Here is a 14,098-nt window from a genome sequence, read left to right as displayed (position 1 = left end):
TGCTGCCGCAGCCAAAATACCGCTTCGGGAGCTTCTTTGAATAAGATATTTAATGTAAGTTTAACCTGAATGAAATAGTAAATATTCTCACGGCCGTGTTCAGTGCGAGTTAACTACAGTAAGTACGGTAGGTGTATCCGGCCCCGTGCTCTGGCAAATACGGTAGAGCCCCCCCGCCCCCCCGGTCACGCGCTGCCGCGGGCGACATCGCCCCCTGCCGGCGCTGCGCGTCAGTGCCCCGGAACAGGAGACCGGCGGGGGCGCGGCGCCGCGCGCGAGACGCTCCGGAGGCGCTCGGGTTTGCCGCGCGGAGCGGCGGGGAAGGCTTTGAGCGCCGGACCGTGGCTGTGGGCGCTTCCGGCCGGTGCCAGGTGAGTCCCGGGGGCGGCTCCGAGCGGGCCCGGGCGGGGCCGCCGGGAGGGAACGGGGCCGTGCGAGACCCCGGCCCGCCCAGGGAGCCCGCACCGGCGCAGCGGACCTTGAGCCTCGGGCGCTGGAGGAGCGGCGAGCGGGCGGGCGCGGCGGGGCCGCTCCGGGTGTACGCACCGCACGCCGAAATAAAGCCACGAAGCGGCTCCGGGCCTGCCGGGGCGGAGCGGGCTGGGCCAGGCTGAGGGGCTGGGCAGGGAGCCTGTGCGTGCGGGGAGCGGGGCGGAGGGAGCGCGGTCAGAATTACGGGGATTACACCTTCCAGCTGCGCGGAGCGGCGGGACGCGATCAACAGGAGTTACGCGGGCTTGAGTGAGTTAACTACAAGTTAACAAACCAAAGGAATCCGTGGCAGTCCGTCCCCGGGCGGCGGTGGGTTTCAGTTTTAAACACCCTGCTACTGATTTGAAATGTTGTGGAGAATGGGAAAGAAGAGTCAGTGGAATTGGAAGTACCACGAGTGTTGTCCACACATAGAAAGATAAAACGTGTTTTAGGAAAAGAAAGATAGCTTGTTAACGCGATGTCAGCAGCAGGAGTGGAATAAAATGAGCGGGTACAATTTTGTGTGTAATTAGATGCTGCAGGTGCAATGAATGTAGAAATTAAAGGCTGAACCACATGTGCGTGGAAAGGAGATTCCCTCCGCTGGTGTTCCTTCTCGGGAAGGGATTTCAGCATCTAAATCAACTGATGAGTGCTTGGAACCACATACTTGCATTTTCTGAGGAACTGAACTCTAGTGCAGCCTGACAGGTTAATTAACAAAGGTGGTGGTGTTGTGACACAGAGTGTAGGAATGACCTGAGGACAAACCCTGCCTCAGCTGTTAAGTGGAAGCTGTGGATGAGTGGGACTCAGCTGCTGCACTGCCCACATCTTGGTTCAGTCACTGGCTGAGCCCAAGGCAGGTTTGTGACCTTTGCTGTTCGAGGTCCTGCTGGCACCGAGGGGAGCTGGGCAGTGATAAGGTGCTGCTGCTGTGGCCTGGTTGGGTGGGCCCAAGTGGCAGGAGGATCTTGGTACCATGCCAAGGCTGGTGCCCAGGACAACTTCCCATGACAGTCTGTGTAGTATGTTTTTAAATAAAAATACATTTTTTGTAGCTCTCTGAGGATTCTTGGTGGTCTGACAGCCTCCTCAAGCAGCTCCCTTGGTAACCAGGAGCACTGGAGGGGAGGGCTGGTCGCAGAGGAGCTAAGGAACAGAAATACATGAACAGAAACAGGGCATGTGCCAGGGGCTGAACATCCTCCAGGTTCACATGTTCATCTCTTAGTGAGTGAATGTGTAAGAAATCGATACAGTGTTGGAGAAGTTATGGCAGATGTCAGCGACAAAAGTCTGAAAAATTGTGCAGAAAACTGAAAGAAGGGGGTGTGTATACATGGGATACTGGAAGTCTGGAAAGCTGTTTTCCCACAGGATAAAAGTCTTTGGTTCTTTCGGAATCCACGTGGAGGCTTCGTGTTGCAATGTGCCCAAAAGGCATTAACTTGGGCCTGGCAGGTGAGAGTCTGTCAGGTGTTTGAGGTCAGGAGCAGGGTGTCCTTTTCCCAGCTGTGCAAACTGGGAGCTCCCTGCTGGGAGACCTGGGGCAGATCCTCTCTGTGGGCTGCAGGTGAAAATCAGGCAATAAACCCTTCTTATGTCATTACAGCTTCTTCAGTCTCGGCTTTGCCACTCACTTGGGCTGTTGCTCTGGGCACAGCCCTTGGTGCTGGCTCTCAGCAGGAACAGACCTGTTTGAGGGTTGAGGCAACTGCCTCTGTAGCAGAAGAAAAATTCATGTGTTGCTAATTCTTACAGAATAATCCTCCTTGCAGTTTCCTGTGTGAGGAATAGGTGTGGAATGAAGGTAGAGACAGATGAAGTGTTTTGGAATCTGATCAGACCAGGAGCAGTTAAAAATCCTTCAACTTCTGTCTGATCACCTGTAACATGAGGGCTCTGTGCCTTCTCTGACCAGCATCCTGTGGATGAGGTTGTGTATTCCGTGCACTTACCACACCGTGAGCGTGAAGAAGGAATTTGCTAATGAAGAAAAAGTAGAATAAGATAATGGAAATATTATGCAAAGGGAAAAAATGTCTAATTTATGTTGTGTAAACATTTGAACAGTAGCAGCACAGAAACCGATTTGAAGCTGACATCTCAGGAGTGGTTCCTGTTGGTGTCCTGCTCTGGAGCTGCTGTTCCTGCAGGCTGTACCTGCCCCTGCTTGTCGTGGTAGTGACTGACTTAAAAAATGCATCAAAGCCTCTTTTTTCTCTCATAATATTGCAGCCAAATTCTGTGTCCAGTGCTTCAGTCCCTGAGTGTGTTTGGGGGAGCAGAGCTGTGGGTGTGTCTGCACAGGTGAGCTCTGGCTCCTGTGCAGGTCACTGAGCTGGGCACTGCTGTGGTTCTTGTCCCACGTTACTGAGCCAGGGCGAGAGAGACCCAAGCTCCACATGGATTTCATGCATTTAAATAATTTCCTCTTTATGACATCTCCAGCTCTGCCAAGGATATGAGGGAAGGCCTCGAAGAAATGTGCAGCTCCTCCCAGGGGCAGCAGAGAGGCAGCTTTGACCTCTGCTCTCTGTGACAGGGACAGCAGCCAGGGAACGGCTGGAGCTGGGCCACTGGAGGGTTAGGCTGGATATCAGGAAAGGTTCTTCCCAGAGGGTGCTGGGAAGGCTGCCCAGGGAATGGGAGAGGAGCACCCTCATAGCACCTCATGATGTTAACATTACAGTAAAGATGCTTAGCAAGAAGTAAAGAAGTTGGCAAGCATGCGAGAGGGGTTCAAGGAAGAATTTGATGCCTCCCAATGTCTGTCTCCCAGCCTGCACTCAGCCAGGCGCTTGCAGGGGACCGTGGGGCTGAGGTGCTGAGTTGCCGCTGTGCCAAGTGCTCACAGGCCTGTTTGCTTCCCCACAGCTCCTGGTGGCAGCGGGATCCCCCAGACATCGCCCAGCAGCTGACACAGTCACCGCCCTCCCTCGGGGTGAGTTTGCCGCCTGGGCTGAGTTTGCCTGGTCTGTTCGGAGGTTTCTGACACACATCTGGCAGGATGGGGGCAGTGCAGCTTCAGGAACTTCTGCCCCTTTGCGTTCTGTCTTGTAGGAGCTTGGGAAAGGATCATTTGCACCGTCTGCTCCCAGCTGGGGTGTTGAGGGACACTGAGTGGGATGCCTTGGTGCAGGACAAGGGGAGGGAGGGGACAGGAGCTGCAGAGGAGCTGCTGTGACTTGTGAGCCTACACTGAGCAGCTGTGCTCTCCTGGCATAGCTGTAGGTACAGCTTTACGGGGAAGGAACAGCCTGATTCTGACAGCGTGATGCTGAGATTATTCCAGTGAATTTCTGTTCTGAGGATCGGCGTGGGGTTTGTTTCTCACTAAGAACTTCCTTGGTTTGCAGGATGGTTTATCAGTTTACGTGGCTGGGTGAAAGGGAACTGGGCAATAAACCATGTGTCTGCTGGATGAACTTGTGGTCAGTCCTGTTTCACCGCTGCAGCTTGTGAGCACTCTTGGGTGCAGACCAAAGAGTCACTATTTTATGGTACACCAGTGTATTAAGGAATATATTCAAGCAGATTCCATTTTGATATGTGAACCTCATGGATGATATTAACTTATTCTTGTAAAGTTTGATTTAACTACATATGTTAAAAAGTTATCCAGCAATTCCTTACGGATTGTGTAAAACTCAGTTTATCTTAAAAAGTTGTACTGGGTTAACTGTCACCTGACTCGGTATCCTTTCTTCTCTTGGAATGGGAGAACTGTGAATTTTCCCATCTTTCTCTATAGTCCTGCTGCCTACTGAGGTATTTACCAACGAGGGCTTGCGGGGCAGTGTAAAATGTCTGTGCAGGAGCAGTCACCAGTCAGTGTCTATCATCTGCTTCCCCCTTTTCAAGCGGAAACAAGGCTCGTTTTGCGTTTTCCTGGTGTCCCTGGGTGTGTGAAATGCAGCTGCAGCCTCGTTAGAGGGCACTCTGGAACCATCCACGGGAGCGAGCAGCCACATTCCCCACCAGCTCTCCAGAGAAATCCTCCTGCAGATGTCCTTTACCCCCAGAGCAGAAAGTGGGAATCTGGAGCTGGATTACCCTGGGTACTGATGGTTCAAGGCAAGACGGCTTGTGCTGTGGGCTGATTTCATGCTTGTGCTCTATATGGAACCTAGCAACAATGTATTAGAGAATTCACTGCAGTTTTCCAAGTGTGAATTAATGAACATGCTTTTCTCATGGCCTTTACCCCATAAACTGCCCTGACCCTAAACATATATCCATTTTGGGACTTTTTTTTTGGTTGCTATTGTCTTTTAAAAAGTAGATTCTGGAGAAAAAAATAAGGTGCTTCAGAAACTCTTGGTCAGAAACTCTTGGGTTTTAGTACCAGCCCTTCCACCAGTTCTGTCTGTGCCTTTGACAAATAGTTTGTTGTGTCTCCTTTCACTTTCCTTCTGTCAAAAAGAGGATAATGATTTTTACCTTGGGAGAATTAATCAATGTATAAAAAAGTGCTTTGAAATCTGAAGTGGTTTAGAATTTTTTGAAAATATAATTAAAATACTGAACAAAGCAGGAGTCAGAGAAGTCAAATTTAAGACCATGATTATTGTTCAGCTGCTTTGGTGGTGCTTCTGTTCTGGCAAGATTATAGAGCGAGATCATTTGCATTACTTTTGATTTCCTGATATTTTTAGTTTTTTGTCCAAGGAACAGCATTCTTTGTATGCAGGAGTCAGATTGTCTGTAAACACAAACATAATCTTACCTTTGTCCAAACATACCTTGTTTTGCTTTTACAAAACCATACCAAACCGGTGGCAGCCAGCAGCTTTCTGAGCAATTAGCATTGACTCATCCCCGCCCTGGGGAGTCTTGGCAGAACCCAGGCCGTGTTTCCTCGGCTGGAGCCATCCCTGCCGGGCACAAACCTCATCTTTAAGGTATGGCTTCGCTCAGCCTCTGAATTCCCTGTGGTGCTGTGGGAGCAGCGCAGGTGGCAGCTGGGATCTGTCACCGCTCCTTGGGGTGCTCCTGTGCCTCTCCAGGATGGGAGAGGAGGCGTGGCATGGGGGTGATGGGACAGGTCACAGAGCAGGGCAGGGACAGCTATGGACACACCCAGCTGTCCGGCTGCCTGACCAGCTCCAGCCTTCCAGACTGCCATGGGTGTCCTGCCAGGGAGCTGTACTCCAAGGAGCAGCCTTATTGTCTGTGGGGTAGGGACAGTAAACACTGACCACAGGAGTGTTTATCAAAGCAGCTTCTGTGCTCCAGCCAGGAGACAGCACGTTCTCTGGAGTCCTGATCCCTGTGCAGGGCTTCCATGAACTCTGCTGGCCACGAGACTTCATTCTCCACAATCAAAGCAGAATAATTAGAAAAAGTACTGGTCAGGCCTTCTTTTTCTGCTTCTAGTTTTTAATCTCCTCTTGCACCTTCCCTTTCTGTCCCACCAGAGCTTTCTGTCCCCTTGGTAGCTTTTTGGCAGAGAGGGGTTGCCTGGAGTAGAAGAAAGCGGAGCTGTTCCTGCTCAGGGGTTCTCCAGCATCCCTCTGTGGGAGAGCACAGGAGGAGGCAGCAGGAGCTGGCTGAGCCATGTGGGTGGCTGCAGGTGTGTGGGAAGCAGCGCTGTGGGGAGATGCTGCAGCCTGTGAGGCAGCTGATGGCACAGGGTGAAAGCCCCTGCAGGCGGGTCTGGGCTGGGGATCCTGGCAGAGCCCAGGGACAAAGGCAGGCGCTCTGCACTTCCAGCTCCCACTGCTCTCCTGGGAGGGTGGCACAGCTGCTCTGGGCAGAGGGAGTGGGTCAGGGTCAGAGAGCAGCTGGTGCTGATCCAGGGCTGATGTGTGGCCCCTGGATTCCTTCAGGGAGCTGGGAATACAACAGCAGACAAGGCAGGCTGGGATGGCTTTCCAGTGACTGCATCAGCTGGAATTTCTGAGGAACCTTTTATTTGGCTGGCTGGCAGATGGATTTTAAGGTGGAATGGAGCGCACAGGGACTCCTCTGGCAGAGATAAAAACAGTTGCTGAGCTTAAAGCATTTCAGCTGTGGGACTGGGGACTGTGGTTTTTAGTGGGTTTGAAGAGTGTTTCTTGTACTCTTGTGATTTCTGTAAGTGACTTTAGGACTGACACTGAGTGGCAGAGGCTTCAGCCAAAATCTTCACCCCCTTAGTGTTATCCTCCATCCCATATCCAAGTCCCTCTCGTGTTTTACCTCAGTTTGGGTGTTCCTAAAAATGATGGTAATCCAGGAGCCAGGGATGTTACAGCCCATACTTAAGAGGAGCTCCAGGCTGCTTGTAGGAAACAGTTTCTTCCAGTTTTGAGTAATATCTCCCAGAAATTTTCTCACAGAACATCTCTGTGGAACTGAAAGTTTCCTTTTCTGGTGATGCTGTTTTGGTTTTTGTCATTGTTTGAAGAGCAGCTGTGTTCTGTGGTGATGTGTTTGCCTGAGTTGGCCAATGCCATCCCCACAGCACGATGTGTTGAAGGGAATTCGTTGATGCTTTAGCTCTGAAATCAGCTCCAGGTACAAATGGGATTTTTATGAACAGGAGTGGCTGCAGTTCTTAGTCCCATCTATAGTTACAGTCCAGTGTTGGACTCAGGAAGTTCTGCCAAAACCTGATTTTTGCCCAGCAGCACAGGGGGGATCTGGAGGCCCAGTGCTGGTTCTGAGCAGGGTTTTGAGGCTGGTGGTGTGAGTGGGGTTTCTGGAGCCCCTCCCTGCTGTTCCCCTGCCCCCACACTGACCTTCTGACAGGGCAGGTTCTTGTGCTGGGCTCAGCAGCCACTGTGGGACAAACAGTGTGTGATAGGAGAAGGCAGCAATAGTGCAGAGTGTGTCCAGCTTGAAAAAGAGTGAAAAAGCTCCTGCTAATAGAGGTGAAGGGAACAAATACAACTGTAAAAACACAGGAGAGGAGCATAATAGGGAAATTTTGAATTTTGGGCAGTTTTCTGCCTAATGTAATGATGTAATGGAGCAAGAACGACTTTTTCCTTCCTTTTTTTTCCTCTTGTTTCTGTAGGAGCCCAATGGTGCTGTCTGGCTGATTTGTCAGAGGTTTAAGCACCAAAAAGTAACTTTTTGGTAGCTTTTAAGTAAAGCAAATGCAAAACTTTAGGTATATGCTTAAAACTCACAAGAAAATGAACAAAAAAGAACAAAAACGAAGAAAGTATTTTGTGTACCATGTCCAGAGCAATTTTAAAATACTCTTGTTCCATGCCTAAATAAATGGTTGTTTCAGCCAAAGAGAAATCCTTCCTCATGATTTATTACACTAATCTGGATATAAGGCCTCTGAGCAGGATTGTCAGTTTATTAGAACAGCTTTCTTTCTCCTTTCAGATTTAATCCACATGTTGTTGTATCAACAGAGCCTTTGTCTCTACTCAGCTATGAGTTATCCTTTTTTAATAATAATAAAAAAAAGTGAAAACACATGTTTTTTAACAGCCTTGTTACAAAGAAACATAGGATGACATAGGGAGGGATAATCAGCAAATGGTGACTCTGATTTGTAACTTCAAAGTGGTGATGCTTATAAAAGGGTGAAAAATGGCCCTTTCCCATCTGCCTGGGGCAGTGACTGTGGCAAGCCTGGCAGGGACAGGAGGAGGCAGCATTATCTTTAGCCAGGATTTCCGAGGTTTTTTCCCCAGCTTGTGCAGTGATGCTAAACATGCTCTTTTTAGTTAACTCTAATTTCCTTCCTTTTTTTTTAAAGGGGAACTTATCTGGAGGTGTATGTAATTCACATTTCCTTCCTTCCTGCCTTCCTCCCCTGCAGAGAAGTTCTTTCTTGGACCCCTTCTGTTTTCTAAATGGAGAGGAATTACTCTCAGGAAACTCATGAGTTCGGTATTATTCCTGTACTTGGTTTTGTGAGAAAACATTTATTTTGAGTATAAATGCTTTCTTGATACCTGCCTGAGGGTTCAGAAGTGCATGTGAGAGCTGCTCAGTGAAGCAGCTCACTGATGATAACCTTTCCTTGGCCCTCTCACCCCACTGACTCCTGCAGCTTCAGGGATTAGTGCTGAAGCACCTCAGCACCTCCTGAGCTGGCAGCTTGGGGGCTGAATGTGGCCAAAGGCAGAGCAGTTCCAGTACTGGTGATTTTGGTGCCAGCCTGGTTTCTTCCAGCCTATGCTGGCCCCCTGGCAGTCATCACAGCCCCCTTTAATTCTCTTGCAGGTGTCAGCACAGCAGCTCCTGCCTCAAGTGTCAACAGAATCATTTGCAGTGGTGTGATTTTAAAAGAAGCTGCTAATAACGTGTCTTGAAACAGAAGGAATTGGTCTGGCATTTAAAAAATGTGGCATGAGCCCATTCTACTTCCCAAAAGTATAGAAGAGAGTAAGAAAAGATCCACCTTAAAGGCTTAAATAGTGAAGGGGAAAAGAAGGTTGTGTCCTTGCTGCCAGAAGCAGATGCAGGGATAGCCTGGGATATTGGAGCTCTGGGGAAGGAGAGCTCTTGCTCTATCAGACAGATCCCTTGGTCCATCTTGAGTCACAGAATTTCAGACTGATTTAAATTGGAAGGGACCTTAAATCCCATCCAGTGCCACCCCTGCCATGGGCAGGGACACCTTCCACTGTCCCAGGCTGCTCCAAGCCCCATCCAACCTGGCCTGGAACATTTCCAGGGATCCAGGGGCAGCCCCAGCTGCTCTGGGCACCCTGTGCCAGGGCCTCCCTGCCTCACAGGGAAGAATTTCTTCCTAATCTCTAATTTAATCCCACCCTTTGGCAGTGTGAAGCCATCCCCCTTGTCCTGTCACTACCTGCCTGTATAAGAAGTCCAGGCAGCATTGGCAGAGCCAGGCAGTGCTGGTAGAGCTGTGCCAAAGCAGCAGGCTGTTCCTGTATGAGGCAGCTGAGAGACAATCAACCCCCTGGCTGTAAACTGTTTGAGTGTTCCTTGCACAAGAAGGAAACCCCCTCCTTGGAGCGTGGCTGGGGAATGCAGATGGGGGGCTGGGTTTGTTTTCGTGCTCGCTGGCCTTATGCCACTGCTGCCTTTTTCTCCCAGGCTGAGCATACCTCTCCAACGTCAGATAAAACACAAATCTTGGAGGACTGGACTTTGCCAGCTCTCTCAGAGTCACCTGTCCTCAAGTCTGCGTTCTACCAGCTGAAGTTCTCCACGCCCTGGTCCTACTGGGTACTCAGATTAGGTTTGTTTCCTTTGCAGTGTATCACTGTTCCTGATGGCAGCTGGCCCTATTGCTTCTCAGAACAGCTTAGAATGCAATCATTTCCAGAGCAGTGGTAAATGAGGAGGGGATTTGGCTTGCAAGAAGAATTTCTTTGTAGGTGGATTTTGCAGGGCACTGTACTATGTTGTGCTTTCATCTAAAATACCTTTGGGCAACCTCATCCCATTTTGAAGTTGGCCATTCTTTGAGCAGCTGATTGGATTTGAAAGCTCCAGAGGTCCCTCCCAAACTAACTGACTCTGATTCTCTTTTCTTGTAGAGTTCCGGCAAAGATGCTTCTTTTGGCTTCATTTCCATCTCCTTTCATGCTCAGCAGCTTTCATCATGTTCCCATCATAAGCAGTTCTTTAAACTGAAGTGATGTGTAAACATCAGGAACAGTTTCTAAACTGTAACATGAGTTTCCTTCCCTCATAGTTCAGACTTCTTTTATGCTGCCATATTCAGATGATATGAAAAATCAATTTTCCTGTATTACTATGTATTAAGAGCTAACAGCTTTTTTTTGTCCTCATACAGAAATGTTCTACCATGGGGCAACAAAAAGAATAATTCTCTAAAGGTTAATGGGTCTTGTTTTCAAATCAGCTTTGTTCCTGTGCACTCTTTGTTGGAAAGCTGCAGAAGAAGGAAAGACGAAAAGAGCCTTGTTATTTGGGATCTATAGGATTATATTGTTACTGCCTTTTCAGTGAGTTGCATTTTTGCATTTAAAACTGGAGTTGAGGGAAAGATACTCTTTATGGATATTGGTAACTATTATCCAAACTCTTTAGCTCATACTTGACTTCATGTTGTACAGCATTTTGCTTAAAATCTAAGCAGTTGTTTAAGTTGCTTTGACTAGTAGTGGACCTAGTAACGTGTGTTACTGCTGCGGGAGCTGTGTTCTGGACAAGGCACTGCTGACAGTTTGCTGGCTCGCCTGGATTTACAATTTTTTTCTGAGGGCAGAACAGGATGGCAGGGCAATTAAATGGAGTTCCATATACCAAAAGTATAATTTATCACATGTGTCCTCAAAACTGAAGCTGCCTGATCTCGGAGTCGCTGCCTGCTGCGTGCTCAGACCTTAACCTCTGTGTTTAGATTGCCAATGTGGTGCCAATTAGTGGGACTGGGATGCGGACACTGAGGAATATAACTCACTTCACATGGGCTGCCAAACAACTAGCAGATGTTGAGCTAATGGGTCTTGGCTACTACCAGCCTGACTTGGATTTCAACCCAGAGGTGAAAGAATTTATTTCTCTCTCATTACCAATTCCCTTGTCCTGAGCTTCGGGAATTCCTTCCAGCTTACTCTGGGAGATGATGTAAAACATTTCCTCTCTCCCTCAAACCTGTTCCCAGGGTGTCCTGTACATTGCTTTATTTTTATGGTAATTTGCCACCTCTGGTATGTGTTAGCCTACAGGGTAGGCTTGATGGTCCATGGGAAATGAGGGTGTGAGCTCAAACATACTGGAATCCTGAACAGGAGAGCTCTGTGTGCGTGTGAGGTGGGTCAGGCACTGTCCCTGCAGCCATGCTCAGAGCTGAGATGGAAAGCCCATCCCAGGATTACTGTTACTCCTTTGAGTAACAAAGACTGTAAAAAGTGGTGGGGTGTGGCTTGCTGGGATGTTGCCTTTCTCTGTTCTCATGACTGGATATTGTACTCTCAGACCCTGGAAAATGTGTAACTGCAGGCTCAGAGTTTTCCTTCTGGTGCTGAGTCAGTGCTGGAGAATGGCCTGGCAGGTTCTGTGGCTTCCCTGGTGTGATTGAGAGGAGCAGGCAGTAGTTCTTGCTCAAGTGAACCTGGAGAAGAGGAGACTGAGGCGAGACTCATTGCAGTTACAACTTCCGGCGAGGGGAAGAAGAGGGGCAGCTCCGCTCTCTGCTCTGTGGTGAACAGGGACAGCACCCAGGGAGCGGCTGGAGCTGGGCCAGGGCAGGCCCAGGCCGAGAGCAGGGAAAGGTTCTTCCCCCAGAGGGTGCTGGGCACTGCCCAGGCTCCCCAGGGAATGGGCACGGCCCCGAGGCTGCCAGAGCTCCAGGAGCGTTTGGACAGCGCTGCCAGGGATGCCCAGGGTGGGGCTGTTGGGGGTCTGTGCAGGGCCAGGGGTTGGACTGGATGGTCCTGGTGGGCCCTTCCAGCTCAGGGGATTCTGTGAAAGTACAAGCATAGTAAGGGGATCTTTGTTTCTATAACCTCAGCAGCTTCAGGGACAGGGAAATGGGGGGCTCAGCTGAAGGAGCAGTAGCACTGAAATAGTGACTGGTACCTAAATCCCATTTTTACCTCTGTACAGTCAGCTGATGTGTTTGATCAGTGTGTGCAATACTAGGGCTGATGCTTTTTGTTCTCTCTCCAGTAACTCTGTCTTTTGTTCTGTGAGGATTTAGCCTTTGACATAAAGATGCCATCTGTACCATTCTGTCCAGCATTCAGGTCTTCAGCAATTTCTTTACCTTGCTCGTTTCCCACTGCAGTTAAAAGGCAGTGCTATTCCCATAACAGGTGTTTAAAAAACAAAATCTTACTTAATGAGAAGTTTTCAGTTGTAGCTTATTTTCTTACTGGCATGCTTGTTGGAGGTGTCAAACATCATCAGCATCAAAGTCAACAGGAAGAGTTGAGTGAGGGTTAAATAACTGTCACAGTTGTTTTTCAGTGAGCAATGAAAATAAACTGCTTGCAAGGCCCTGTCATTTCTTGCTTTTCTTTGAGGTTCTAAAGACGGTGTTTCATTCAGTGATGTATTTCATTCTGAAATTCCAAAGAGAGCAATTATTTTTAATTCCATGGTATGAGCAGATCTGGATCTGTTCTGTGGATTTATCTTTCTGGATGTTTATGTATTTATTAAGGACAACAAAATAGAAGCAATGCAAAGAATTATTCTGTACTTACATGATGAATAATAGCTAAGTGTTAATTACCTTTCTTGAAGCATAATTAACTTTCACATTTTCTGTAGAACAAACAGAAAACTCAGCATGATAAACCAAGCAATAAGCTGAAATACCTGCTTTTTGAGACAGGAAAAGTATAGAATTATAAGGACTATGGAGCTTTAAAATAGGAAAAACAATGGGAGAAAACTGGCACCCCAGTCCAAGAATGACATCCTTGGGAAACATCTGGTGAGGGAATCTAGAGAGGGGGAGATAATTCTGACTTTCTTCTGGGAATTGTGCACAACTTGGTACAGAATTGTACTGCCAGTGAACACAAGTGTACTTACAGATCCTGCAGAAGTGAAATCCCTTGATTTGCAAAGGGAAAATGTATCAGAATGAGGCAGCAGGTTAAAAAGAAACTGAAAGGAGCAGTGACAAGGGTGAAGCCTTTGTAGCGAGCTGAAGCTGATTTAAAGGCTCTGTGCTGGAGAGGAAATGCCTCAACTCTATCAATTGCTGTGAGAGAGAGAAGTTCTGATGGGAAGCAGCAGGGAAGGAAGGCTGGAGAGGCAGGGGCATCCTTCCAAAAGCTGAAGTCATGACCAAGTGAGGAAGATAGAAAAGAATAAACACTTTCAAAGGCTTTCAGAAAGTATAAAAAGTAACAGTTCTTTCCCAAATGTGTTGGGAATAAGAAGCTTGTCTAAAAGCTTGAAAAACCCCATGGAGACCAGGGTGTGAAAATTCAGGAGGTGAAGCAGAAGGAAACACTGAGTTTCTGAGGCATCTACGTTGTGCTTGGTTTCCTTACTGGGACCCATCTCAAACCCAACTATTAATTTAAGAATTTAAGAACACAGTGAGCAATACCTGCCTGCAGGGACCAGGATGTCAGAGCCTAGGAAGGAGTCAGAGAAGGAACTGTTAAATAATTAACACTTGTATGCAACCTTTCCATTAAAACCTCCTCACTCCTATTAGAAAACAGACAGGGCTGATATGATGCCAACTTGAAGGAGAGTTCCAGGGAGCTTGGGGAGCAGCAGACAGAAATGTGGCTTTGTATTGTGCAGCACTGTCAAAAGAATAATATAGATTAGCATGAGCTGGCACTTGATTTTATATGGATGTGGAGGAGTCAGCCTGTCTTTTGTAAAAGGAAGTTGCACTTGAGGAATCTTCAAGGACAAACATCTGGATTCGAGTGTTCCAGTGTGTGTGGTATCCTCAGATTTTCTAACAGCTTCTGGCATGGTCCTGTGTCACAGCATCTTAGAGCAGCTGCTTTCCTGGGGATAAGAGGATGTTCTCTAGCAAACCAGTGGCTGGTTAAAAGGTGACAAAATGTGTAGCAGTGATGGTTGTTCTACCCCAGAGTGGTTACCACGAGAATGACAGGGGAGTCTCAGGAGACTCAGAGTTTTCCTTCTGGTGCTGAATCAGTGCTGGAGAATGCCCTGGCAGGTTCTGTGGCTTCCCAATGGATGGAGAAATAACAAAGTCTGAGCAAATTCAAAGCGTTGGCATAGT

The 14,098-nt window shown here is 48.3% G+C and overlaps 1 protein-coding gene across 6 annotated transcripts in view; it reads left to right on the top strand.

The window, feature by feature from the left end:
• The first annotated feature begins 244 nt into the window (after positions 1-244).
• EXD3 (exonuclease 3'-5' domain containing 3) overlaps positions 245-14,098 on the top strand; it is a 213,660-nt gene continuing 199,806 nt past the window's right edge. For 2 of the 6 annotated variants that reach the window (XM_042052078.1, XM_042052076.1), the window contains exons 1-2: positions 247-371; positions 3,355-3,421. The gene's annotated coding sequence lies outside the window, so the exon portion shown is untranslated. Of the gene's footprint in view, positions 372-673; positions 802-3,354; positions 3,422-14,098 lie in introns of those variants that run through there. The other 4 variants (XM_042052077.1, XM_042052072.1, XM_042052079.1 and 1 more) reach the window with 4 other exon arrangements.

This window comes from Corvus kubaryi, unplaced genomic scaffold (assembly GCF_017639235.1).
Source record: "Corvus kubaryi isolate FWS band 111438036 unplaced genomic scaffold, C.kubaryi_AGA036_p1.0 78, whole genome shotgun sequence".
In the NCBI taxonomy this organism is placed as follows: Eukaryota; Metazoa; Chordata; class Aves; order Passeriformes; family Corvidae; genus Corvus; species Corvus kubaryi.
Note: the sequence above shows the minus strand (reverse complement) of the source record. Positions and strands in the feature narration are given on the sequence as shown.